Below are 26,882 nucleotides of genomic sequence, written 5' to 3'. Positions count from 1 at the left end.
TTGACCAAACCTGCAACAAAAAATAAAAAGAAGAGGACTTGTTGGTCAAATCAAATTTGACCAAACCTGCAACAGAACTTTATAAATACGGATCTATACGTTAGCGATGGACCTACTAATAATCCACACCACATTATTTTCTAGTTATATCTTCTAAATCATCCACACTAATAATCTATCCTTCTCCGCTACAAGGGGATTTTTAGTAAATCTCCCCCCTACTAAAAAAAAGAAGAGGGGACTTGTTGGTCACGTGCGACCGTCGTCCCCTCCAGTCCTTCGTCCTGCCATATACTACAATTGTTGGCATTAGCTCGCTCCGTCCTCCTACCACCAGCACCCTTCTGACGAGTTTCCCTCCATTCATCCTCACTCCAACCTCTCTCACGAGTGCGCCCCACTTTCCCCGCACGACCCGCCCCATTGCTCCCATCAATCACGCCACGCTGATGCCTACGCTCCGCCCCCTGTCTCACCTCTTCCAATCGAGATCAGGAGTGCTCTCGCCGATTCAGCGACGACGATGGCGTTGGCCTGCTCCCTCTCTGTCCATCCACATTACCTTGAGCGTCGGCCGGTGGCATCCCCACCACCCGCAGATTGACCAGTCGTCTCGCATCGACGATGCGCAGCAGCTAAGGAATGTTGAGTACCTTCTCGTATTTGTGATGAGTGAATTGTCAACCGTGCGGTGTGATCGTGCGCTTGGTCTTTGGATTGCAGGTACACGGGCGTCAAGTGTCGACGGAGAGCTGCCGTGGAGGTGCTGTGGCCGATGGACCGTGCGGTGGACGGCGGTGAAGGGCAGCCGGGACCGGAGCTCGTACCGGGCGGTAGCTATGGCGTCCACTCCTGGATCGAGGGCGCAAGCGGTGACGGAAGGCGGGTTTCTTGGTTTGCGCCACAAAACCAAGAAGGCGGACGGCGGTTGAAGACGCCAAGTCATGGAGGCACGGCGCGTCGGTCTCGAGACTGACGGAGGCGACGGGCGTCGACGGTGTCTAGGGCCTCGCTGCGGGCGAGGAGGTGACGGGCGTCGGGCAGCGTCTAGGGCCGTCAGGAGGCCGAGGTAGGAATGGCGTCTAGGGCCACGGCGTGGAGGCGGGAATCTTCCCGCGCGTGAAGTTTTGGCGGTTTTCTCAAAACCGGCCACCTACCCGGGTTTCGCGGACCCCCCAAAATCGCGAACCGGATCTTCATCCACACGGCGGCATCGCGGAGAAGACTTCGACTCGAAGAAAGAACCTCGACCGTCGGATGAGTCCTTGTATCTTTTTCCAGTTTTGCCCCTACGGGTTTTCTAGTGTCTAATTGAGTCTAGGGGTAGTTTTAGTCCTTTAGTCTAGAGTTGTTGGGGTTAAATACCCCCTCACCCCCTCTCCCTCTCCCTCTCACCTTTTGCCTGGACAGCACGCCGCCTCCTCCTTCCTGGCGTCCTCCTCCTCTTCCTCTCTGTTCTTCCTCTTCTTATCTAGGGGTAGGATTAGGAGTATGGATTTTTGAGTCCTTGTACTGAGATTGAATGGGAAAGGAGGCCCTTCCCTCCTTGTGCCCTCCGGGGATTTGATTTCTTTTCAATCTCATTCATCTTGTGCACGAGATCGTAGTTCTTCTCTGGGCTCTTTGAGGTGAATCCATCGCTCTTTACTTAGTACCAAATGCCTAGGATTCACGAGCTCCTTCGATTCGAAGTTTTTGAGTTCTTGAGAAAACCCCAATCTTGCTCGGAATTTCTTTGATTCCTCCCAAACCATGGAGTGATTCATCGATTCCTTCAGTGGACATGTTCACAAGTCCTTTGTGATCGTGCCTACGAATTTTGGTAAGATTTGGACTTGATTTGATCCTTCGATCATCGAGTTTTTGGGCGAGGCGCGGACTGGAAAATCATTTCTGGACTCGAACAGAGTTTTTACCTATCATCGGTTAAACCGACGCTTGAAGTCATGTTGCGTCAGTTCAACCGGTGAGTAGGCTATTCTGTGTTAGGGTTTTGGCTGTTTGACTCGTTTAACCGACGAGTTCATTTTGCTCCTCAACGGTTTAACTGGTGAGCGTTTCTGTTCCTTGACTGCTTTTGCACATCGGTTGAACCGACGAGGTGCCCTCTGTGCACGTCGGTTTAACTGGTGCTCTCAGGTCTGTTTGAGGTCTCTCTGGACAACTGCACCGACGATCTAAGATGATTTTGTCGGATCATCCGGTGCAGGATCGTCGGTTGAACCGATGCCTTTTAAACCTTGGCGTCGGATCAACCGGTGATTGCCCTTTCGTGCTGCCGGCTCTGTCTCACCGGTTTAACCGACACGTTCAAATACATATACGTCGGATCAACCGGTGAGGTATACCGTGCGTTTCCTAACATTGTTTCTGCGTGTCTTCTTTCGCGTTTTGTCGTGTTTGTTCCAAGGGTTGTTTTGTGTTAGTGTAGCTCCTCTATAGCTACTCTACACTTCACCAAGGACTCTAGGGTTGGGTACGCATTAGGGATCTTAAGCCGAGCCTACGTTTGTGATAATTTTTATCGGCTCCCATTCACCCCCCTCTGGTCGCCCCTTCGGTCCCTCAGCCTTTCGGGGGGACACGGTGCGGTACAAGGATGTCACCAATCAACCAGTCGCAGCACCAACATTTCCAGTTAATAGGAACACAGCACTAGGCACAGGCAGCGTGCTCGTTGATATGCTCTCAGTGCAACAACGGCCACGCTGACTGCGTCAAATGCTGTCTTCATATCAATCGGAAGTGCTGGTGATGCGACCAACCGATTCGCGACGTCCATATAGCGCATAGTGTTTCCCCGAAAGGTAGTGTCATAACTATTGGATGGAGATTAACGACGTATACTTGATTCGAAATAAAGATTTTTTTTAGCTTATAGATAGTTTCAATGTGAGCCTGAATAAATACATCACTAGAGTGTCAAAATAATCAATTCATATTAAAAAAATCTATTATAATTCTTTCATTAGTTCATTATAAAAAAATTATCTATCCACATTAGGGTTATATCTACTACAATAACATGTTTTGTCTACACTCATTCTAAAAATTTCTACTATCCACATGCTCATCTGAATCTAAAAATAAAAAATGTGCTACGGTCATTTGTAATATATAGAAAATGATTGAAAAATATGTCTATAAATTTTTCATATTCAACCTAGCCAATAAACCTACTCCCACATTCAAGTCATCGGTTCTATATATCTCAAATCATTGCATAAATCAAAGAAATCATACTCATCCTCACTATTTCTAAAAGTCACAAATTTCTCTAACTATAGAGCATAAAACGAAGAATAAAGACTATCAATGAAGAGAGGATGAAGTTGTAAACCTTTGGCGCACTTGAATGAGTCCAAATCACACAAAAAATGGATCAAATAATGGCGGCGCAACTCTAATATGAGAGAAGAAACCGAGCTCGAGCTAGCTCTCTGGTGAAATGGGCGCTGGCTCGTCTCGGGGAGGAAGAAACCCCAATTTATAGTGGGAGCATTAGTACCGGCTGGTTGCTACAGCCGGTACTAAAGCTCCCCATTTAGTACCGGCTGGAGCCACCAGCCGGTACTAAGTTTCCTGGCGCCAATTTAGTACCGGCTGGCTCCAGCCGGTACTAAATTGTCACTAGCCGTTCCAGGCGGCTGTCGGGGGCTGTTGGTGGCGCACTTTAGTGCCGGCTGGAGCCAACAGCCGGTACTAAACGACTCCCAAGGGCACTGTTTCTTTGACCCGGTACTAAATTTGCACGTTAGTACCGGCCGAAACCGTGACCGGTACTAACGGCCGCGGACGAATGTGTGTTTTTCTAGCAGTGTGAGTATAACATGAACAATCATTAAATGGCTCCGTCACAAATATTAGTTATTTTCACTTTTTTAGATATATAGATTTTGCTATGCATCTTGACATAACATATATCTAGATGCATAATAAAAACTAGAATAGCTAAAATAACTAATAATTTGAAATAGAGAGAATACATCCCTCGGACGATATTCTGAAAAATACATCTCCCATTTATTCGACACTGTCACTATTGAGTACGCCTTTAGTAAAACAAACAAACTAAGGCTATATTTGGATCCTTTGGATGTAGGATATCTCATTTGTTGGTTGGGCACTTCCACGAGTTTAGAGATGTTTGAATCTCTAATGAAATCCCATACTTTTTCTCATTTTAGAAAGATCAGCATACTATGTGAGACTTCTGTGAGACAGTTCTTACACTTCGTTTATAGCTTTAAGCATATGTTTGGATTGAGGGTCGAGGTGGCTTGCGATGAGTTGAATCGAGATGGACGCATATTTGGTTAGCATGCGTTTGGTTGGAGGGTCCAACTAGGTTGGGACGGATTCGACCAATTTAGACCTGCGTTTGGTTGCAACCTATGTGGGTTGGGTCCAACCCGCATGGAATATTCCCATCAATTGCGGGTAGGATTGGTGCCTCTCCAAAACGAAGGGACCATCCCGATCCACTTGAACGCTGTTCTGCTCCATCTCGTGAGGCAGGCGGAGCACGGCGAGAGGCACACGGGCATGGGTAGGAGACGGTGCCGCGGCGGTGCGCTCGCGGGCGAGGAGACAGTGGCGGCTAGCAAGGTGGAGGAGCTCCGGCGTAGGGCGTGGATAGCCACAGTGGCCGAGCCCAGCAAGAGCTGCAGTGGGTGTAGGCCAGTGCAGGCGCAGCGACGGGCAGGGGTGGGAGCAAGGGCAGCGGCGGGCAGGCGTGGGAGCAAGGGCAGCGGCGGGAGCCAGGGCAACGGCGGATGCGGGAGCAGGTGCGTGTGGGAGGAGCCGGTGTAGACGATCTCGGGCTGGTGCGGGTGTGGGAAGATGAGGAGTGGGCGGTGCAGAAGAGCTCAGGAGGCGGCAGGGTGGATGGCTGAGGCGAGCTGTTGGCGGAGCTGGAGGAGGAAGATAAGATGGGAAAAAATAAAAATAAACAGAGGATGACATGTGAGGTCCATAAATTTACTGTTGCTAACGATGTAAAATAGACATCCATTCCTATTCCAACCAAACAAAAAATGGAGTTGAACCCATCCTTCTAACAAAACACTAAAATACTATGTGGGTTGAACCCAAACCCAAAAACTAGGTCGCAGGGGTGGACAAACCAGCCGCTGCCATCTGTCGTGCAGGGTGAGCAAGCGGAGGGGCTTGCGAGAGGAAGAAGAGACTTGTGGATCTACGAGACTACGACTGGCTAATGGATCCTATTGATAACTGTTGATAAACAAGTGATAATGTATCCATTTCCATCCCTTCTATTCCCTCCAACCAAACAAAAAACTGGGAGAAATCCGCTTCCAACCTCTTATGATAGCGATTTTTCATAGGTAGAGATGAACGGGGAAAACGGTAAACTGGCTAACTACCAGCAGCATTGCTGACTGATAGCCGGAAGAAATAACTGCACGAGAGAGAAAGAGCGGACAAATTAAACAAACTAAGCCCCATGTTTGGATTCTATTATGATAATAAAAAAAGATAAATCAGCTACAAATAAATTCACTATGTGCGATATCGATCGAGTACAAATATTCATTCCGGATAACTGTGTACAAATTCCATTTTTATGACGGCCTAGAGCCCTAGACACGATTGGCTTCAAGTATTTCTTGAATGACACGCTTCAGCACCCAGTCCTCCGTCACAATCGTACCGTGGTCAGCCCCTCGAAGCTTGATGGTCTTGAACAGCTTGTTCTGCTCCGGCTGCCGGCGCATCTGCTCATCGAACGCCAGCATGCTGATCAGGTTGATTTCGTTATCCCCGTCGCCGTTCACGATCTCCGGCTCCGCATCGAAGTCGCCGTCCCAGTACACGAGCTGCTCCGGCGTCTCGATCCCCACCCCGTTGAGGCACGTCGTCGGCACCATGGGCGCCTGGAAGTAGCCCATATTGGGGACCGACCGCCTCCTAAACGGTTCCACGGCGGCACTGTACCCGGTGGCGGCGAGGAAGTCCTCCATGTCGTGGGCGGAGTAGTTCCGCTCCCTGGTGATCACGAGCGGCCTGCTCCCGAACAACGTCGGGGACGGGAAGTTGACGATGGCGGACTCGAAGGTCCGCCACATGGGCCGCATGGCCAGCGTGTCGACTCCCAGGATGATGAGGAAGTCCGCCCCGGACGCAAAGTTCTGCACCGCCTGTGTGAAGCCTCCCGTCGGGAGCGGCGCGGCGAGGACGAGGTGCTTGATGTACCGGTCCCGCCACTCCATCGGGGTGCTCCGCACGAACTCCAGCGCCACCATGCCACCGAAGCTTTGGCCGAAGAGGATGGCCTTCCTGCCCTGGTTCCTCCTGCTCGCGTCCTCAATGAGCCGCCTCACCTGCCGGAAGTAGCGGGAGTAGACCTCGGACGACTGGCCGGGCACCCGGCGGAGCATGGCGGAGGTCGTAGGGCGCCCCGAAGAGGGTGTCGCCGTCACGGTACCCGATCCTCTCCAGCTCCCGCATGAGGACCTCCAGGCACCAGTCCCTGCACAAGATAGACGAGCAGTAGTCAGTGTAGTGCTCTGGGTTCACCACTCCACGGAGAGCTATAGTAGCTACCGTACGGGAACTCCGGGTTCCTGTGGAAGCCCCGCGAGGAGCCGAAGTTGCGGACGCGCGTCTCGACGCCGGGCAGGTTCCGGTAGTCGCCGGCGGCGGAGTCGTAGACGAGGCTCATCTGCTCCACGAAGCACGGGACGTAGTGGTGCGCAAGGAGGTCGGAGCAGTTGGCCCAGAGCCCGAACCAGCCCTTGCCCTTCATGGCCCCGCAGCGCGGCAGGGTCGGGCGGTAGGCGTCCGTGAGGCGCACCTCCAGGTCGCTGCAGGTCAAGCCGGGCACCAGCACGATCGGGTGGAGGACGAGGCCGCCGGGAGCAGCGGTACTACTAGTACCACCATCCTCCTCCGGCACGCGGTTGATCGCCGGCGAGAGGTACTCAAGGTCAGGAGGCTAGGGGGCAGCGTGAGCAGGAGGAGGAGTGGCAGGAACCGGAGGATCCCCCCCCCCCCCCCCCCCCCCATATGTGGCGATCGTCGATCGACTGGCTACCACTACGTGGGCCGCCCCTTTTTTGGTCTGTCACTGATCTGTCCAGAGCCGGCCGTATGCCTATATATAGATTTCTTGATGCTGCTGCGTCATTACATTTGTCATATTCGTCTCCTTGAGCAGGCCAGGTGCAGGTCGATGTCACCTTTACAAGCCCTCACATCAATAAAAGTATAGGCACTACCGGAAACCCGAACATTGCCGAGTGCCAAGGGGTTTGCCAAGTACAATTTTTCGGGCACTCGGCAAACAATCTATTTGCCAAGTGCCATCGAGAAAACACTCGGCAAAAAAGGCACTCGGCAAATAATGTTGTTTGCCGAGTGCCTAGAGGTTGGCACTCGGCAAAGAGGTGTTTGCCGAGTGCCAAGGGGTGGGCACTCGACAAACAACCCATTTCTGAATTTTCTAAAAATTTTAAAAATAGCAAACAAAGTCTAAAAATTATGAGATTTGGCAAGATGTCATAATATCATATGTGTAGGTTGTGAGAAAAAGTTGAGGAGGTTTCGCACACTTTTGTCATGTACGTGCTTACAAACCGATACATCTCCGAAGAAAAATCATAGAGTTGAGAATGATCCGATAAGAATTGGAGTCAAATTGATGGTCGAATTGTTGTTTGAGTTCAAAACTTTTTGTATAGGCAATAGATAACATAGATTGCTTAACGTGAAATTTTGGTAATTTTTCAAGTCCATTTGGTATTTTTAAATTTATTTTACTTAATTTTTTTGCCGAGTGTATTTTATTGGCACTCGGTAAAAAGAGGCTTTGCCGAGTGCCATAAAAATACACTCGGCAAAGCGTCTCGGATGAATTTTGAATTAGAATTTTTAGAGTATTTCAAATAACCTCGGATGAAGAAACTCACAACAGCAAAGTTGTAGATCTCGAAAAGTTAAGAAACTTTGTAGTTCACAACTTTTTTTATTTGAATGCATTTAGGATTTCAAATATGTGTTTGAATTTCTCAAATTTGAAATTCAAATTTTGCAAACGACCTCGGATCAAAAAACTTACAACATCAAAGTTGTAGATCTCGAAAAGTTATGGAACTTTTTAGTTCAAAAGTTTTTTATTCGAATACGTTTAGGGCCTCAAACAAGTAATTTTATCTCAAATTAGTATAATATGTGGAGAATCAAAACATAATCTAGACATATGTAATAATGAGTTGGAGTGGTAGAGGAGGCTACACGCGAAGCAAGAGGTCACGGGTTCGAATCAAGGCAGCTTCGAATCAAGGCAGCCGCGTAGCACGCGATTTAACGCGAAATAATAGCGAGACTTGTGACTTGTGACATTGGATGATTGGTGTGATTACCGGGTGAAAATAAAATATTTTGCTATTTTTAAACGCTGTTTTTCTAATCTGGTTTCGAAAAGTTTGCCGAGTGCTTTTTGACACTCGGCAAAGACTTTGCCGAGTGCCCGAAAAAAGACACTCGGCAAAGGTGCCTTCGCCGTCACTTTTTTTACCGAGTGCGGTTTGCCGAGTGCCACACTCGGCAAACCCTTTGCCGAGTGCAAAAGGGCCTTTGCCGAGTGTATTCGACACTCGGCAAACAAGGCCAGTCGGCTAGTGAGGTTTATTATAAGCTATAAAGGGCATGTAACCTACTCCCTCCGTTCCAAATTATGAGTTATCTATCTATCTATTATATTATTAAGAGAGTGTTAAAAGAAGTCACCATGTTTGCCGAGAGGGTCTAGAAATTTCCACATTAATCTAAAAAAGAGAAGAATTTGCACTGTTGGATTTTATGAAGATCTAACGGTCTAAATTAATTCCAGAATTAAGAAAAATTAAGATGACCAAAGAGTTCATGTCAAATACAAGTAATAGATAGCTAAATTAGTAGTTTGCCAAAAAGTCCGTATGGAACACCATTAATTTGGAAGGGAATAGAAAAGTCCACGTATAGCGTACAGTTCTGACGTTATTGGCGTGAGTATCAAATATTCAGCTTTCAAGCTACATAAGTTTGTAGTTGCATCAAATGCAAAGGGATTAAGAGAAGATAGTGGTAGGTAGCAACTGAGCAAGCGTATGCGGAGAGCTGGGCCCCACCTGTCAGAGGGTCGCACACAAGGTAAGGTCGTCGACTGGCCGTCTGTTGTCAGAGATGGTCGGTCCGTCCTACCCGCAATCATCACAGCTGGAAGCTGGAAGGGATCCTCGGCAGGATGGGCAATTTTTGCCGACCACTGAGACAATATGTTAACTTTATAGATAAATTTTCCCGCTAACTGTAGTTGAATTTTGTATTTGTCATCCTCTACACTTGGGTATACTACATGCAGTGGCAAAGCTAGAGTAAATGGGGGGTGTGCATTTGACGTGTTGGTGCAAAGAGTTGAGTCAAGAGGGTGCAAATATGGTGAAATTTTGAATATAATTAATGATTTTTCATTTTTAGGGAGTGCATTAGCACCCCCTAATCAACATATAGCTTCGCTCCTGACTATAGGGACCTGGCACTCTTCTCGAGAAGTTCACTGCTACAGATATTCCTATGGCAAATAACCTTTATCGCCTTTTAGTTCAAACCGTCAGTGATAGACTTTTACTGCCCATTCCACACCATATGGCCGTAATGATCAATGGAACAAGCGATTGAAGTGACCATTAGCTCCGGTTCGGATTATGAACTGTTGGATGAAAGTTAAAATAGCTATTAGGAGAGAGGGGACAATCACAACAGAGAAGGAGAAGGCTATGTCTTTCTAGCTATAACAGTGAATATGTAGACCCGTTCACCGTAGGTATTGCAAAAAGGTGCATGAATAAGATATTATGGGAGTATGCCACATGGGGCTTTAGAGCATCTCCCACCGTCTATGTTTTCAAAACAAATTAATAATATTGGAAAGAAGATATACTCTAGCAGTCCTCCAAAATCTTTCCCTTTCTCCAATAGTTTTTGGATTGTCCCAATTCTTCACCCCAGCTTCCCTTAAATAAAGTGAGAATTTTGGCTCCCCAATATGTTAGTTGTATCACGATAAGGTTATTGGGAAATTGTAAAAGCATCTCTCCCAATAATCTATATATGAAAATGGTTTGAGACATTCCAATACTATCTTATTGGGAGATGTTTATTGGAAAACTGCTAGAGAAGCTCTTATGTACTGGAAATTAGAGAAAAAGAAAAGAAAGGAGATTATTTGTTTCTATTTTATACGTTGTACTACTTATTTATGTCTTCTCTGAAAACATGAGGATAATTTTGCATGCCACCAATAAAAACTTCTAAAGAAAAAAATGTACCTCCAACAAAATATTTTAGAAAACTATATTCTTGCCAAAATGAATAATCCATGTAACATAAATAGCACTAGAAAATAGAAAAATATTTTTCTATATCCTGAATTCATGTTTCCAAAATACTACATAGTGTTCCAAAATATACTCAACAGAATATGACAGGTAGAAAATGCATAGATGATACCTCTGTTTAGACCATATGAAAACCAATTATAATGGTATTATTCATAAAAAATCATTTACATCTACTTTAAGTAAAAACATAATGTATAGAATGAAAAAGCTAGCTACTCGCGCTATTTGCCTGGGCCAACTCGCTAGGTAATTCCTACGTTAATCTAAAAAAATTGAAGGATATATATCATAAGATTTTATGAAGATTTAACGGTCTGGAAAATAGTACTATATGAACAAGCGGAGTTTGGCACATGAAGAACAACTACACGATCATCAGAAGACCGAAGAGAAGAACATAGCGTCGGACTAAGAAACAATTTTGAGCTAGAAAGTAACATGAAACTGCTCAACTTGGGGTGTACGACAGTAACTAGCGCACAAACATTAGGCCTATGTTAATTAAAATTTGATGGTGCGGCCATATTGAGCGAGAGTATCACCTGATATAGCCTAACAAGTCATTGCCACTGAAGCATGGTCATCATCACTGGCAACTAATAGAAGGAGCAAGATGATAATGTCTTGCTGTATAGAGCATTGTGATTACTGGATGGTCGAGAGTTGAGGAGTTTATGAGAGAATGACGACGTAGTAAGGACAGAGTGGTGATGCGACCTAAAGAAAGCAACTCTCGATTAATATTTGACATGCATATACTTGTTCAACCCTATGAACCCAACCCGCCCGAAAAAACTCAACCCGACCCGATCCAACCGATATGCAGGCTGGGCTCGGGTTGAAATTTTTGACCCAAATTAGGTTTAACCCATCCTGACACGAACCCAACCCGGTCCAATCACATGTCAGGCTGGGCTTAGGCAAAAAAATCCAACCCGATGGTCGGGTCAGACTTGGTTCTGGCAAAGAAAAAGGTACCATGTTTTTCTTTGACCCAACCTGAACTTGACCTCAAACTGTGATCAGGTTTCGACATGCATGCCTATCTGTAGCAAGTTGCTGACCGTCTGAGATGCATCTTCAATGACTAAAGTGTAGCGGTCAGAGCTTCTTGGCAGTATAAGTAGGAAATAGAACGAGCACAAGAGGCTATGCCTTGCCTGCGCACCAACACATTATTGAAATCAGTGTACGGGCTGCAGAAAAGATGCAACAGCCGTAAAACAAGAGGAGCCTGTTTAGATCTGTTGTAGCTATTGGAGATATTGAAGAGATCGAATATGATCAAAACTAAAGAGCATGCATCCACTGCTCATTAAGATTTTGACTAATATTCAAAAACTAAATTCTAATGATCTCAGGACAGTATACATTGAGCCATGCACCTAAATCATCTTCGTAAAAAAAATTAAGAGAATTTTTTAACCGGAACTAAAACTCTCAGACATCACTATCTACTACCAGTGAAAACAAAAACTACATTCCTATTGAAAGAATCAATTATTATAAAAAAATATGTTTGTGAATGAGGTATTCTAAAAAATTATATGCCACAAATTATTATGATGGAAAAAACATAGATGCTGCATTGATGTAGGATATGGGGACAAAACAATTACAATGACATGACAAACAAGACTATTTGCATAAATTTGTTTTAGAGCAGAATACAAATATTATTACATCTATTTAAATTATTAACCATTTTAGTTTTGTCCTAAGACAAACATTTCTAACTTTGATCAATATAAAGACTATTTTAATTTGTATGGTGATTAAGTTTCATTTAAGTTAGACAAGTTTGAACTAAAACAAAGATAATACTTAATAAAATGACTATAATAATTTAGAATAGAGGCAAAAACATAAAAATATCTAGCCACCCGCGCTATTTGCGCGGGCCACCTTGCCAGTTCCAAGAATCTTGGAGAGTCAAAGTTTTTTAAGTTTGACCAAATTTATATAACAAGATAATAATATTTATGATACCAATTAAGTACCATTAGATTCTTTGTTAGCTATATTTTCATAGTATACCTATTTGATATAAAAAATCTTTATGTTTATCTCTATAATTTCGGTCAAACTTTGAGATGGGTTTGTTGGTGTAAAACACTCTCCGGGACGAAGAGGTCACAACAGCCCTGACGAAGGGAGACAGGAACTCGTGAAAGGAAGACACTAGCACAAAGGCAGCACGAAAATCAAAGCAACAGAGTAATTGCACTGTATTCAATATCTCTTTCAATTACAAAAGGGGGGGTATTTATAGCCCAAAATCTCAACTACTCCCTGGCCAAAATTCCCTTCCTACCCCCTAACTGCCAGCATCTTGGAATATTCTCTGGGCATAAATGTAATGTTACAACGCCCGACACAATTTAGTGGAATTACAGCTGTACACTCCGTACAAAACTCTGACAATGGGGTCGCTTCGCTTCGCTTTCCTTTGCGACCGAAGGCCTTTGCATATTCGAAGGGGTCCTCTGAGTCGCTTCGCTGCTTGTCTCTTCGGCTTGTGCACTATCCCTTCGCTGCACGGGTCGCCCCTTCGCTTCTCTTCGGGGAGCTTCGACCTTCGCTCATCGCACTTCGCTCCGAGTTCTTTGGACGCACCCTCTTCGCCTTCGCCGGTCGCTTCGCCACCTCCCTGCTCGCAGCCGAATGTCTTCGATGTCAGGCGAAGGTGGCGCCCCCAACAGTAGCCCCTCGAGACCACGAACGCTCCTCGGAGCGACCAAGGCCTCGACAGACCGGCACATGAGTGTAGCCACGTCCCCTAAGCGCCACCCCTCGGATGTTTGCATGCGAACGTTCGAGGTTTCTGCAGTGTGATAGAAGAGAGAAACAATTTTTTTTTCAATCGAGGCGTTGCTGATTTGTGCGAAGACGAGAATGCCCCTGCATTTGACCGTTGAGGCAGCTGTTGGCTGGTATTTGACCGTTGGGAGTCGAGGGCATTTTAGTAACTTCGCACGGACTGTCGCATGCCGCTATGCGCACCCCCGGCTATAAAAAGAGTGGGGGGGGGTTCCGTTTTGCGCGAGCTCAGACGACGCACAAGTTTCAATTGTGTTCGCCCTTCGCACATAGATCACTTTGCTTGCTCTTCGCTCACCACTCCTGGTTTTCTCCAAGTCTTCGCCACGGCTTCGCACGAAGAGATGGCACCTCGCACAACTGAGAAGTCACCTGCCACTCGCGCCTTAGGCTACAGCCACGCAACCTCGGAGGTCCTCGAAGGGATGATCCTCAATGGTTTGGTGGACCGGAGCCAGATGCGGGCTCCCCCAACTGATCAGGCTTCGGCGCGGCCCAAGCCGGACGAGGTGGTGGTGTTCTGCGATTTCTTCACTGCTGGTCTTCGCTTCCCGCTGGACCCCGTGATCGTGGAGATATTCCGCCTGTATGGGGTCTACCTCCATCAGATGACTCCGACGTCCATCATGAGGCTAAACCTCATCATGTGGCTGGCGAAGACGGGCAAGGTAGAGCCCACGGCCGAAGCATTCGCACGCATCTTCCGCATTCACTACCAGCCGAAGACGATTGTCGTGACCAGGAAGGACGGCAGCAGTGGGGACGGGGAGCCTCAGTACGACTGTTATACCTTCACTTTCCGGCACACAGCCCCGAGCCCCATCCCTGCGTACCGGAACAAGTGGCCAGTGGATTGGACCAACGCTTAGTTCTACCACAAAATCCGGCTCGACCCGGAGACGAACTCCAGCCCCCTTTGGGTCGCAAAGATTCCTCCACTCCCGAAGACCCTAGTGGTCGCACCGCCAGACACCGCGGAGGCTAATGCCTTCGTTGCACTACTTCGCCAGGATTGCGAAGTGTTTCAGAACTCGTGATCTTGTCGAAGAGATTGCTGCGTGCCAGTGCTTTCCCATCCGGGAAGGGTGGACGGTTGATTCCTGGGCACCCGAAGAGAGGTGGATTGAGGGCATTCCTATGCCGGACTTCACGGAGGGTTTCAGCCTCCGACGCGAAGGGGTGTGTGTGTCTATATGTATATATATATATATATATCATTGTCTTCGCTTTTGACTGCAGACATTGATCCGAAGGCTATTCAGACTGCCGCTGATGAATTTGTCGGCCCTGTTGGCCTTGTTGAGTACAAGCAATTGGTAGAGAAGCTTGGTGGGGTTAGGAGGAATAGAGTTTTCAGCTTCTTCGGAATCAATCCTCCCCGTCGCGAAGCCGAGGCGGCAATTGCGGAGGCCGAAGAGAAAAAGCAACAAAGGGAACAGCAGAAAGCTGCTACTGGCGGTGTGGGCGCTACAAGTGCCCTCGAGAAGAAAAAACGGCGATGAAAAAACAGCGGGGCTAAGGCGCCGAAGTGTCCGAAGCTTCTGGAGTCCCTCTTCGCTTCGGAGCTGCTTAAGGCGAAGGGCGACTCCGAAGATGATGTGAACGTGGTGGATAGCGGAGAGCCCCCCCCCCCGTCAGTCTCCAGCCGCCGCTGCTTCGATTGTGGCTACTCCCATCACCGTAAGGCACGTGCCTGCGCTGGAATACAATGTGATGGCGGAGGAGAGTGATGAGGACGAGGGACGAAGAGGCTTGCCTGCCGCGGTCGAGTCGCGGCTGACCCAGACGATCCCTGAAGGTCCCCAAGGAGGGGCTGCTGCCGACGGCGATTACCAGGATGACTCTGAGTCCTCGGAATCTGAGAGCGACGGCGAAGACGAGCCTCAAGACGAAGTCCCCGTGAAGGCTGCCACCTCTTCTTCGAGCGGGGGCTCGGATTCTTCGGGTGACAGCAACGCCTTCCTAGTTGCCAATGCTGACCCCCGCCAGGTGGCTGATGCTCTTGGTGCCACTGGTGCCAAACTTATTGGGAGTCTGGTTGTAGGGAGTCTCCGCTTCGAGAGCCGTGACCGAGAGCGCCAATTCTTGGCGGAGGCCGGGGGTGCGTTCTGCTTCCCCCTGATGGAGAAAAGGCTGATGGACACTGGGGCAGCCAATGCCCTGCAGTGCGCGGAAGAGAGATGGTCTCCGCCTTGCAGCAGGAGAAGAGAGATGTTGAAGCGTCACTTGCTTCTGTGCGCATCTGGGCGGAGACCTCTATGAAGCAGCTTGATGAGGCGCGCGAAAAGGCCACGGCTGCGGAAGAAGCTGTGAAGACTGCGGAGGAGGGCCGGAAGAAAGCCGAAGAGTTGGTGACAGCCTTCAGGCAGGCAGTTGTTAATGAAGCCACGCCCCTTCAAAGAGAAGTGCACCTCCTTCTGGAGCGCTTTGGGATAGAAGCCCCTCCGCTTGCTGGCAAAGAAGCAAACTCTGTTGAGCTCGTTGAGCTTTTCCACTGGCTGCGCTGCTGTGTGGCCATGACTGACTGTGGCTGCCAGTTCTTTGGTGAATTGAACGCCGGTGTCACCGCACGCTCGCTTATAGCCGCGGTGTGCTCCCTCGTCGAAGCCCCGGCTGGTGGTGAGGCCTCCGTGACCAAATCTAGGCCTCGTACTCTTTGCGATCCTGGCGTAAAGTGGCCATGTGCCGAAGAGGTGAAGCCGGAGACGCTGCCAGCTCTTCCTCGCAACATCGCTAAGAATTTTATGGCCACATTTTTTCAAGAAAGAGGGCGGGGGTTGGTGGCGCATGAGGGCGACCGCATGAAGGCCCAGGTTAGGCTGTTACTTTGTTTTTATTGCCTTCGATTCTTAAAGGTTGTTGCTGACAATCATTTTATTTAGCTGCAAGAGAAGGCAACACAGTGGGCTGCCGAAGTGTTGAATCTCAGGCGAAGGTCTCCGCCCAGAGATGATGAAGACGCCGAGGGCAAGGCTAGCGCTGGCCGTGGCGGAGACGATAGAGAGGTGTGAGCCATTTGATGGATGTAATTTTGGGCTAAATGTAATTATAACTTTTGATTAATGCCTTCGGTGACTGCACAGGACCCTGTGTCGGAATCTGCACGGATCGCCGAAGGTATACTACCTTTGCGGATGAAACATGGCAACTTTGTTGTTTCCGGTCAAAGAAACAATTTTAATGCGAACAGGCCTTGGCTGACCTTCGCTGAATTCTGGTCAAAGAAAGAGCGTGCTTATAATCGGCGCAACGCTCAGTCGAAGCTCTTCTTCGATAATTTTACGCGCGACGAAGAAAAACACCACGAGGTTCTTCGCGATTGTTTTATTCATCGCGAAGTTAGACGTATGCTTAATAATGATGTTCCCTATTCGCGTCCTGCTGGGCTGCTTGAGCCGAAGGTGGAGCCCGTGGAAGAATTCCACAGGGATTATTGCTTTATGTACAAAGAAGAAGGTGCCTTCATTCAAGGCGACTGACGGGAGGCGTACTTTATTGCAGGGCCTAGGTTTGAGGCATATCTTCGGAGTTTGGCCGAAGAGATAATGGATGTTGCGGTCCGCAATGTAATTGATGAATTGGACCGCATTATTTTCGAAGAGGAAGAATCTGTTGTAACTTTATAGTGAACGGGCGATGACCCAGTGTGGTTTTCATGTAATCGTAAGAGAAATTTGTGTAGCACTGAACGAAGCCCCTGTGTGTAAATTTTATTTTTGAAGCGCCACCCTTGATGATGTAACTTTTCAGTCCTCCGAGGACGCATTGTTTTTTATTTGTGAAGCGCCACCCCCCTTCTGCGTTCTTGGAGGGCAGATTTATTTTTAAAGGGAAAAAATCATGGGTCTTCGAATTTGGCGAAGCCATGTTTGGTTTGTCCCTTCAAGGGCGCATTTTGTTTTATTTGTGAAGCGCCACCCCCCCTTTTGCGTTCTTGGAGGGGCATTCAGTTGACGAAGCCTTTGATTAATTTGGGAAACGACTGCAAGAACTCAATTTTATCATTCGCGAAGTGCCAGCCCCCCTTCTGCGTTCTTGGAGGAGTGAGGCGCGATTTGTTTGGATTGCATGTATCCTGGGAACTATGTTCCGAAGATTTTTCGAAGGAAAAGGGGGTCCTAGCCCTGGGCCTTCGGCTTTTGCACGAAAGGACTTTCCATGCACTCTGCGCTTCTTTGCGGAGGTGCCTCTGTTTCTAAGGGGGCCTTCGGCTCTTTAGCACGTTTAGGCAAGCCCTGGGTCTTCGGCTTTCGTTCGATAGGTTTTTTTCATGCCCTCGATGCTTCAGCGCGGAGGGTCTTTTCGTTGCCTTCGGCGCTCTGTGCGGAAGGTCTTTTCTATGCCCTCGGCGCTTCGGCGCGGAGGGACTTTCCGGTGCCTTCGGCGCTTCTTCGTGGAAGGTCTTTTCTATGCCCTTAGCGCTTCGGCGCGGAGGGACTTTCCGATGCCTTCGGCGCTTCTGCGCGGAAGGTCTTTTCTTTGCCCTCGGTGCTTTGGTGCGGAGGGTCTTTTATTTGCCTTCGGCGCTCTGCGCGGAAAATCTTTTCCAATTGAAAAAAAATAAGAACTGAGGCTCAAGGGTGATGTGGGCCGCTCAGCTCTGCGATCCCTAGGCTCATTTCTAGGAGTGTTAACCATGCACACAACACCGATGACTCCTCCCTTCGCTGCGACGGAAGGGGAAAGATGCTTCGGTGCCTTTTCACAGGCTAGATTTTTATGGGGACCTTGTTTATATTTCACAAGGGGTTACACTGGGTTGCCGCCTAGTTAAAAACCTCACACCTTCGGCAACCAAAGCGATTGCACGAAGGCTTCCCCTGTAAGGAAAAGAGTACGAGCCCTTGAATACATTGTTCAAATAAACTGGAATAATATTACAAATTATTACAAAAAATGACGTGGTACTAGACAAAGTAGTGCTGGAGCATATCCTTGTTCCAGGAGTATGGCTCTTCGACTCCTTCGAGTGTGCGAAGCCTGCAGGCTTCGGGTCTTGCCATCGAAGCGACCAAGAATGGCCCTTCCCATTTGCTATGCATTTTCCCTTGTTGCTTACTCTTCGGGATGCGTCGAAGGACGAGATCGCCCTACTTGATTTTCCGAGGTCTCACCTTCTTGTTACACCACATTCGGGTTTCCTCTTGGTATCTGCCGAGGTTGATTGCCGCTTGGGTCTTGATAGCTTCGATTGTGTCGATTGTTGGCTTGATGTCTTCGTTGGATGCTTCGGTCCTATAGGACCTGTGGCGAAGTTCTTCTGAAGTCATGGCCTCTTCGCCATAGAGGAGCTTGAAGGGTGTGAATTTTGGCAGCTCATCGTTTCGGCTGTTCTGTTATGTCCTTTTTAATCCATGCGAAGATGATTCCATTTGCCCTTTCAACTGCCCCATTCGACTGCATGTGGTATATTGACGCGAAACACAACTTGGTGCCCAAATGCTGACAGAACTCTCTGAATGTTGTGCAGTCAAACTATTTCCCATTATCCACTGTGACTTCTTTGGGTATGCCGAAGCGGCATACAATGTTCTGCCAGAAGAATTTTTGCAATGTGGCGGCCGTGATGTCACGAAGAGCTTTGGCTTCGATCCACTTTGAGAAGTACTCCACGGCGATTGCTGCGTACTTGAAGTTGCCTGGAGCTGTTGACAAAGGTCCCACAATATCGATGCCCCATCGAGCAAGGGGCCAGACGGGGTATGAGACAGACTTCTTCGGGTGGGAATTTGATGTAATGGGCATGCTTCTGGCAATTTGGGCAGGTACGCACGATTTCATGGGCGTCTGCCACGGCCGAAGGCCAATAGAACCCTTCGCAGAAAGCTTTTCCCACCAGAGCCCTTGTTCCGATGTGCGAAGAGCACATTTCTATGTGTATTTCTTGTAATAGTTGTTTGCCTTCGATTTGTGAGATGCATTTCAACAACGGAGCACAAACACCCCCAAGATACAATGTGTCATTGCTTATTGAGTAGCTTTGCGCCCGAAGGGCAAGTTGTTTTTCCTCTTTCTCGTCCTCTGGAACAAAGTGTCCCCGATGGTAAGCCATAATCTTTGATCTCCAGTCTTCGTTTGTAATAGCATTGACAAATTTTGCTGGCTCTTCGGCGCAATTTACCGAACCGCTCTTGATTGTTTCAAAAAACACATCAGGAGGCAACGGATCATTCTCTGCAGCTGCCTTCACCAGGACATCTGCATGCTTGTTCTGCGTTCTAGGGAAACTTCGCACACTAAAACCCAAGAAATATTTTTTCATGCTGTGGACAGCTGCCAGATACTTCGCTAACTCTGGTTTAAGTGCTCTGTATGTCTTGCCGATGTGGTTTGTGATCAATTTAGAGTCAGACTTGATGGACAACCTCCTCGCACCAAGTGCCCTTGCCTTGCGAAGGCCTAGAAGCAGGCCTTCGTATTCTGCAACATAGTTTGTACACCCTGGAAAATCCAACCTTGCTGCGTACTTGAGTTGAGTTCCCGAAGGCACTGTTAGAATTGCCGAAGCTCCTGAACCATTCTTGCAATAGGCTCCGTCACATTCCAACTGCCAAATGGCTTCGATGACCGGAGGGTTCTGCGAAGGTGTTGATGGTGTCCAGTCAGCAACGAAATCTGCCAAGACTTGAGACTTGATTGCGCTTCGTGGGATAAAGTCAATGGTGTGCGATGCCAATAATGTTGCCCATTTCCCAATTCTGCCTGAAGCCTCTCTGTTCTCAAACATATACCGAAGAATAAAGGATGTTGGGACTTTGATCTTGAAACACTAGAAATAATGGCGAAGCTTTCTGGCTGCCATTACCACTGCGTAGGCCATCTTCTCCATTTCATAGGAGAAAAGCTTCGATCCTTTTAGGGCTTCGGATACGAAGTAGATTGGTAACTGTTTTAATGTGCCTTCGACCATTCTTTCTTCGACTAAAGCCGCGCTCACCGCGGAGCTCGAAGTTGAGATGTATAACAAGAGCTCAGCTACGGGTGATGGGCTTGTCATTACTACTAAGTTTTCCAAGTACCTTTTCAGATCTTCGAAGGCCTTGTCCTGCTCAGGACCCTAGCAAAAAATTTTCGTGCCCTTCAACACCTTGAAGAAAGAAAGAGATTTCTCCGCAGACTGCAAAATGAATCTGTTAAGCGAAGCTAGGCGGCCTGTCAGCTTTTGCACCTCCTTCTTAGTCGAAGGTGGTCGCATTCTTCTGATGGCTTCGATCTTTACCGGATTTGCCTCTATGCCTCTTTCCGTGATCATGCAGCCTAGAAGTTTCTCCCTTCTGACCCCGAAGACACACTTTTCTGGATTCAATTTGAGCCCATGCTTGCGAAGGTTGGAAAAGGTTTCTCGAAGATCTGCGATATGGTCTTCGCATTTTTTTGCTTCGCACGACGACATCATCGACGTGCGCAGAGATATTCCTATCCAGTTGAGTGTCAAGTACTGTTGCGATGGTTCTGTTAAACGTGAACCCTGCGTTGCGAAGCCCCTCAAGTATTCTTACGTAGCAATAAGTGCCGAAGGGAGTGGTAAAACTGGTCTTCTCCTCATCTGATTTCTTCATGAAAATCTGATGGTAGCCGGAGAAGTAATCTAGCATGCTTAGCATCTCTGACCCTGCTGCTGCATCCACCAAAGTGTCTATGTGAGGCAACGGAAACTCATCCTTTGGGTAAAACTTGTTGAGAGTGGTGAAGTCAATGCACATTCTCCAATTGCCATTCTTCTTTGGGACCATGACTACATTGGCCAGCCATTCTGGGTACTGTACTTCACAAATTACTCCCGCATCGAGTAACTTCTGAACTTCGCTCTGAGCGGCTTTTTTGCGGTCTTCAGACATGGTGCGAAGACGCTGCTTGTGCGGCTTAACCTTCGGGTCAACTTTCAGCTCGTGCTCCATGACTTCCCGACTGACTCCTCGCAGGTCCGACGAAGACCAAGCGAAGACATCTTGATTATTTCTCAAGAACTGTATCAATCTGGACTCTTCGGCTTCCTCTAGGCCTTTACCTATTGTCACTGTACGATCTGGTACATCTTCACAGAGCAAAACTTTTTTGGTGTGTTCAGCTAGTGTGACCCCTTCTTTTTCGGTCTGCTCAGCACCGAGTGGCTTTGTTTCTTCTTCTTCGATTTCATCTTTACTGGCTTCGATGGCATGCACATTTTTCATGGTGCTTGCCGCATTGTCTTCGCATCTCCTGGCTTCCTCTTGGTTGCCGAGGATCGTGATGACTCCTCCAGCTGTTGGGATTTTCATGCATAGGTAGGCTTGATTGATGACTGCCGCAAACTTGATAATGCTGTTACGGCCGAAGATGGCGTTATATGGGTAAGTGATGTCTACGACATCGAAGGTTATGACTTCTGTTCTTTGGGTATTGCCTTCGCCAAATGTTACGTTTAGCTCTATCTTGCCGAGGGCTTCGATTATTTTTCCCCCGAAGCCAATGAGTGGGTACTTTGACTTGTGCAGGTTCTTCTCTATGAACCCCATCTTCAAGAAGCATTGCCAAATGAGGACATCCGCGGAGCTACTGTTGTCGACAAGGATCCGGCTGATGTCGTTTCCCACGAAGTGTACGGAATTTCTTCCAATGTTTGCACGAATGACGAGGGGATCATTGTGCGGGTAATGTTGAAGCCTCAGGTCGGCTTCGGAGAAGGTGATTGGGACGTGAGACCAGGTGGTGCTAAAATGTTTGCCTTCGCAGACATGCGAGACTGTGCGAAGGTATTCTTTTCTCTGACGTTTCATCTCATGTAGTGGTTCGTTTGACCCGCCGGAGATGGCATTGATGACATTCACTGTGCCTCCGACCGGATCACTGGCTCTCTCTGGGATTGTGCCGGGTTCTAGCTTCGGAGGTGGAGGGAGGTAATTGGATGTTTGTGGCTGGGGTTGTGGGTGCCACCCTTGATGTGGCGTCGAAGGGTTTTGGATTTGTGGAAAATGTGGAGCTGAAGGCGCTGTTAGGGCTGGAGGGGTGTATGTGGGGTTGTAGTGGAATGTTGGGAAGGATGGTGAAAGGGTGGGGTATGCCGAAGTCTAGTGGGGTTGAGGCGAAGGCTGCCACTGAATTTGCGATGGCGGGCCTTGCTGCTGGTTTGTGTGGGTAGAATTGATGTGCTTCGGCGGCTGCTCGTTGTTTGTGGCTCGCTCCAACTCTTCTTTTTTCTCCTTGATGAGGGGGCACTCATTAGTCTAGTGGCCTTTGTCTCTGCCTTGAATGCAGGAGTAGGGGACTTTTTGTTTCCGGACGGAGTTCTCTTTCTGACCACGATTGGAATTGCTTCGATCGCTCCTCCCTCCTCTATTGTTCTGAGGTCGGGAGTCGCGGGCTTCGTCGCCTGAGACCGTGTTCACGGCCTTCGATGTCTTCTCTTGCTCAGACTGATATTGGTTTGGTCGGTCGCGATTGCGCCCCCTCTTTTCATTCATCTCTTCTATTCTCCGACGCTTTCCTTTGTCAGAAACGCAGTACTCTTGCATAATCTCGAAGAGTCTACTTAGAGTCTTCGGTCTGCGGCATTCGAGGTACTCTTCGCACGAGCCGAGACTCAAGCCAGCAATTGCGGCGTCAATGATAGTCTTCTCGTCTACATTTGGAGCCCTTGCACGAAGCTTGACGAGACTGTGCAGATATTCTTGTAGCGCAGAGCCTCCTTGCTTTAGGTTGTGGAAGGCACAGGAATTGACTTCTTCAGGCTTCGGCGCTCTGAAGGCAGCGGTGAGCTCTCTTCGGAGCTGGTCCCAAATGTGGATGCGTCCAGCCGGGAGATTGGAGTACCAATGTTGAGCGAGTCCCTTCAGCGAGAGGACAAATGCTTTTACTTTGCAAGCCGCGCCGCCTCCGGACGCTTCGATGGCCGCTTCGTACTTGAGTAGAAAATCTCTTGGATCGGATCCCCATCGAACTGTGGGAGGATGGTTGGGTTGAAACGTGGAGGCCACGGGATCTCTTCGAATTCTACGGAGAGGGGGGTGGTGGGGTTCTATTGTGGGTAATGCTGTTGTGCGCGAAGCTGGTTTGGAATCACGTACTCGCCTTCCTCTTCATCCGAGTACTGGTCTTCGGTGAAGGGGAGTTGCCTGCGAAGTCCTTGAGGCTGAGGCACTTGTTGCACTAGTCTTGGGTCTTGACGAGTGGGTTTCATCATCACCAAATGATCTCTAATGGTCTGTCGCATTGCCTTGCAGCGAAGTTCTTGTTCTTTTAATTTGTTGAGTTGTTCCTCTAACTCTTCGGTAGATAGCTGGCGCCCTTTTCCCTTTGCTGTTGTAGCTGCCGCATTGGATGTGCCGGCTTGTGCTTGCTGCGCTTGAAGTTGCCTTTCTACGAGGTGTGCGTCGATTCTCTTCATGGCTTGGATGTCTTCGACGGAGATGCCGAGGTCATGGAGATCGACCTCAAGGCCTCCGTCAGCGAGGTCTTCGACCTCGAGGTCTTCGCCGTGGTCGTCGTTGTTGTCGGTGTTGGTTGGGACGATGATGTTGTTCGAAGGCTGGGCTTCGGTCGAAGCGTTGGCCTCCGAAGCGTGGGGTTTGGTTCCTTCTTTGCTGCCATGTGGTCGTGTCGAGGACGAACCGCGGGTGGGTGCCAAAACTGTTGGTATAAGACACTCTCCGGGACAAAGAGGTCACAACAGCCTGGATGAAGGGAGACAGGAACTCGTGAAAGGAAGACACTAGCACAAAGGCAGCACGAAAATCAAAGCAATAGAGTAATTGCACTGTATTCAATATCTCTTTCAATTACAAAAAGGGGGGTATTTATAGCCCAAAATCTCAACTACTCCCTGCCCAAAATTCCCTTCCTACCCCTAACTGCCAGCATCTTGGAATATTCTCTAGGCATAAATGTAATGTTACAACGCCCGACACAAATTAGTGGAATTACAGCTGTACACTCCGTACAAAGCTCTGACAATGGGGTCGCTTTGCTTCGCTTTCCTTCGCGACCGAAGGCCTTCGCATATTAAGCGAAGGGGTCCTTTGAGTCGCTTTGCTGTATGTCTCTTCGGCTCGCGCACTATCCCTTTGCTGCGCGGGTCGCCCCTTCACTTCTCTTCGGGGAGCTTCGACCTTCGCTCGTCGCACTTCGCTCCGAGTTCTTCGGACGCACCCTCTTCGCCTTCGCCGGTCGCTATGCCGCCTCCCTGCTCGCAGCCGAATGTCTTTGGTGTCAGGCGAAGGTGGCGCCCCCAACAGGGTTGACTCTCCAAGATTCTTGGAATGACTTATAATTTGGAACGGAGGGAGGAGTGATTATAAGAGTCTCAGTAGCACCCCGCCGCGGCTGCCCCCGCGACCACCCCGACCAGCCACAGCCGCCACCGGTTCCGCGCTGTTGGGGCCGCCGCCGCCCGGATCCGCATCGCCTGTGCCGCGCCCGACACCACCGCAACACTGAGCCACCGGCCACGCCGGATCCGCCCGCCAGCCGCCGCGCCGCCGCCACTCCGGCTGCCTGCAGCCGCGTTGGATCTGCCCACCACCCACCGCGCCGGCCGCCCGCGCCGGATCCTCCGCTGCACTGAGCGAGTGCGGGAGAGAGAGGGAGGGAGGGAGGGAGGGAGAGAGAGAGAGAGAGAGAGAGTGCAGGAGAAGTGCGGGAGTGAGAGAGAGAGGTGACAGGTGAGGGAGAGAGAGGTTGGAAGGGTTAGGGTTTATATACTCCCCTAAGCAATCAGGCTCAATTGGACTTCTATTGGCCGGTCCATTAACTGAGGCGGACACTTATAACGTGTCAGTCTCTGAAAACAGGAGCATTAACAGAGGCGTCACTTATAACGTGACCGCCTCTATTAATCAATTTTGAGAGGCGGTTTTATTTAATCGCCTCAGTTAATAAAAGATATGATCGTCTCTGTTAATGCTAGGCATTAACAAAGGCATTTGTTTTCTGTGCCGATCTCAGAGCTCCTAAAAAATATCGTTGTTAATCAGTTTTTGTAGTAGGGACTCCCACAGATTTAATTCATTGCTCTCCGAGAGTAGTCAACAAAATTAAAGGTAAAGAAAAGGATGGATACCGTTAAAAAAGAGCATAGAAATTAATTTAGAGATTTTTTTTAAATGACACGTGATGCATATTGTTTAGACCAAAGACCTTTTAGCCCTTCTTTGAATTCAACGCGAAAGATAGTTACAAATCGGCCCTTTCGCAGATTTTGTTGTTCTTTTTTTTTGAACAAACAGATTTTGTTGTTCTAGAGAGACACAAAATAATCGAAGCAGATTTTGTTTGGTTCGTCTATCCCTTTTGCAGTGTTTTCTTGTTTCTTTTCTTGATCTTGATCCTCCATCGTCATGTCTGCCGTCAACCGCACAACTGCCATAATGTCATGGTCTGGTTGAGTTGCGTGGCCGAAAGCACAGTATCTAGCACAAATGCATCTTTTTTCGGCTTCTGTGTTATCTCCTCCCGTTCCCTAGCTAACTATCTCCTCGCATTTTAATATTATACCAACATTGCTGGCCTCCCAAAGACCACGGTATCTCATGCATCCAAGTAACATGTAGAAAACACTCGGATGAACCCGTTCCACTCAACCAAATACAAGATAGGCTCAACCCAACTTAGAAAATAGGAATGGACCCAATCCATCCCACTTGGTCCTCAAATCAAACACATGCTACATAAACATCTAGATATTGGAAAGTGAACCCCTTAATTAGCAATTTCATAGGTAGAGATGGATGTGTAAAGAACATGGCCCCATTAGGCCATTGTTTGTGATTTTGGTGATTGTGTGACAACATAATCAATGAGACTAATAAGTTTGTGAGATCATATTTGTAGAATTTTTAGGTCCCATGGATAAAATCCAATGTGTCCAATCCACCGCTGAGACACTCAAACCGTAGTGAAAAAGTAGAGATAATATATTTTTGAGGTGTCCAAATGACCGCCGCGACGAATTAGACAAGTGGATGCAAAGTCAGCTGCATCGATTTAACCGGTGACCAAGCACCAGTCTAACCGGAGGTCTTCGGATAAACCGACGCACAGGCACCGGTGCATTGGACAGAGCGCATGAAGGCCAAGTCAAGAAACCTTAGTAGCACCGGTTGAACCGATGGTCAAAGAAATAGACGTCGGTGCATTCACCATACTATTGACCAGAGGCATGTCAAGGGGGGCAGAAGCCAACTCTTCAGGACCGGTTGAACCGGTGCCCCACCAGAGCAAGCACCGGTGCAACGCCACGTCAGCTGACAGGAAAATGTGAAGCACTGGTTGAACCGACGACAACGCACCGGTCTAACCGGTGACAACCACGTCAACTATCAGAAAGCCAATGGCTAGTTGCAAGAAGTGTGTGACCGGTTACACCGGTGCCCACCCACCGGTTTAACCGATGCCCTCGCAGAAAAGTGGGTAACGGCTCTCTCAACTTGGTGGGCTATATATATGTCATCCCCCGGGCATTTCAAGGTTGCTGTAGTTCAGGAACATCACACCCACACCCAAGAACATCTCCAAGTCATCCAAGAGCTTAGTGATCATATCTTTAGTCCTTAGCACATCCTTGAGAGTGTTAGTGCTAGGTTAGCTCTTTAGTGAGTGAGATAGCAAGGTGTTGTGCCTTGTGAGCTGGTTCTAGAGTGAACTAAAAGAAGAGCTCGGTGCGCCGACCCCTTGAAGCCTTGTTGG

General features: G+C 48.4%; 1 pseudogene; it reads right to left on the bottom strand.

Moving 5' to 3' along the window:
- Positions 1-5,449: 5,449 nt before the first annotated feature.
- On the bottom strand, positions 5,450-7,256 carry LOC120674508 (annotated as a pseudogene).
- Between the last annotated feature and the right edge of the window lie 19,626 nt (positions 7,257-26,882).

The sequence above is a fragment of the Panicum virgatum genome, chromosome 5N, assembly GCF_016808335.1.
Source record: "Panicum virgatum strain AP13 chromosome 5N, P.virgatum_v5, whole genome shotgun sequence".
NCBI lineage: Eukaryota > Viridiplantae > Streptophyta > Magnoliopsida > Poales > Poaceae > Panicum > Panicum virgatum.
Note: the sequence above shows the minus strand (reverse complement) of the source record. Positions and strands in the feature narration are given on the sequence as shown.